This window comes from Penaeus japonicus, unplaced genomic scaffold (assembly GCF_977035675.1).
Source record: "Penaeus japonicus unplaced genomic scaffold, GWHDUDI00000001_assembly GWHDUDI00000021, whole genome shotgun sequence".
Lineage (NCBI taxonomy): Eukaryota > Metazoa > Arthropoda > Malacostraca > Decapoda > Penaeidae > Penaeus > Penaeus japonicus.
Window position 1 is genome coordinate 20,433,835 of NW_028234423.1, and position 2,500 is coordinate 20,436,334.

The following is a 2,500-nucleotide window of genomic DNA, read 5'->3' on the forward strand; positions in this document are numbered from 1 at the left end:
TATATATACATATATATACATATATACCTATATACATATATATACATATATTACACATATACATATATACATATATATACATATATATACATATTACATACATATATATATACATATTCATACATATATATATACATATACATACATATAAATATATAACATATATATATACATATACATACATATATATATACATATACATATATATATATATACATATATGTGAACATATATACATATATATATTTATATATATACATATATGTGAACATATATACATATATATATTTATATATATACATATATGTGAACATATATACATATATATATTTATATATATACATATATGTGAACATATATACAATTATATATTTATATATATACATATATGTGAACATATAGATATATATATATCTATATATACATATATGTGAACATATATAGATATATATATCTATATATACATATATGTGAACATATATAGATATATATATCTATATATACATATATGTGAACATATATAGATATATATATCTATAAATACATATATGTGAACATATACATATATATATGTATGTATATAATCATACCTTGCTATTTCCAGTATACAGATGGGAACTCGGGGTTGGTAATAGCCAATCAAAACGGGCCCTTAGGGATGATCTGAGTCTTTCACTCTTGTATAAAATGTACAAAGTGCACCAATGTTTGTACAATATCCCCTTAATCAGCCCAGATGAACCTTTCTTCGGAAGATGAATAACAAACTGCATCACTGGGAAAGGTTCACCTGGGCTTCAACGAGCGACATGAAGCCGCTTCAGGATGCATGATCGTATATCTCAGACTGGGAGAGTGCGTCTTTAGTGCATGATTTTAATTTACCATGACTAGATCCAGCACTCGTCCAAATCTGCTGATAGCATTTCATCTAGAGTGTTTGTATTTCACAATTATCTTATCAGCCCAGGCTAACCTTTCTCCGGAAGATATCTTAATAGCTACATCACTGGGAAAGGTTCACCTGGGCTTAATAGAAGCGCCATAGGAAATTATGACATGAAGCCGGTTTAGGATGCGTCATTGTAAATCTTAGACTCGGAGAGTGCGTTCTTAGTGCATGATTTCAATTTACCATGACTAGATCCAGCACTCATCCAAACGTTTGTACTTGCAGGAGGATACCTTAATAGTTACATCATTGGGAAAGATTCACCTGGGCTCCAACGAATGACATATAGCCGCCTTTTGATGTTTCAATATATATATGATTCAGAGAGTACGCCTTTAGTGCATGATTTCAATTTCATGAATAATCAAACATCATATTTACTGTTGATTTGTATATAAATCAAGGGAGTATTAAATTTCTTTCGTTAAACAGAATTCAAAAGATAATTATGTATATATACATACATACATATGTATATTTATACATATATATATACATATATACATATATGCACACACACACACACACACATATATATATATATATACATATATATATATATATATATATATATATATATATATATAGTCATACCTTGCTATTTCCAGTAGACATATGGGAACTCGCGGTTGGTAATAGCCAATCGAAACAGGCCCTTAGGGATGGTCTGAGTCCTTCATTTTTGTATAAAATGTACACAGTGCACCAATGTTTGTACCATATCCTCCTAATCAGCCCAGATGAACCTTTCTTCGGAAGATGAATAACAAACTGCATCATTGTGAAAAAGGTTAACACGCTGAACGAACGGGGGATCTTCAACGAGCGACATGAAGCCGCTTCAGGATGCATGATCGTATATCTCAGACTCGGAGAGTGTGGTTTTGGTGCATGATATCAATTTACCATGACTAGATCCAGCACTCGTCCAAATCTGATGATAGCATTTCATCTAGAGCGTTTGTATTTCACATTTATCTTATCAGCCCAGGTTAACCTTCCCTCCGGAAGATGTCTTAATAGCTACATCACTGGGAAAGGTTCATGCGATCATTTTCATTATGTCTCACAAATTCATAAAAAATCAGAAACAATACAATCATCATACTGAAACACTACATTTTATTACATTATTACTTTTCATGTATGATGTACATTAGCACACAAAAATAAAAATGTAAACATGTGTATTATAAACGGATAATCAAAAGATTAAAATAGTAATGTAAAAATAATAACAGCTGATGTTCGATAATGATTGGTTGTTCTTCAAGTTGAAATTATGCACTAAAGACGCACTCTCACAGTCTGAGATATACAACCAGGCATCCTGAAGCAGCTTCATGTCGCTCGTTGAAGCCCAGGTGAACCTTTCCCAGTGATGCAGTTTGTTATTCATTTTCCGAATCATCTGGGCTGATTAAGAGAACATTGTATAAAAAAAATGATGTTTGATAATGGTTTCATGTATAAATCAAATATGATATTTGGTAATAATTAATCAATTAATCACCAATAACTATGATTTTCGATGATGATTGATGTATA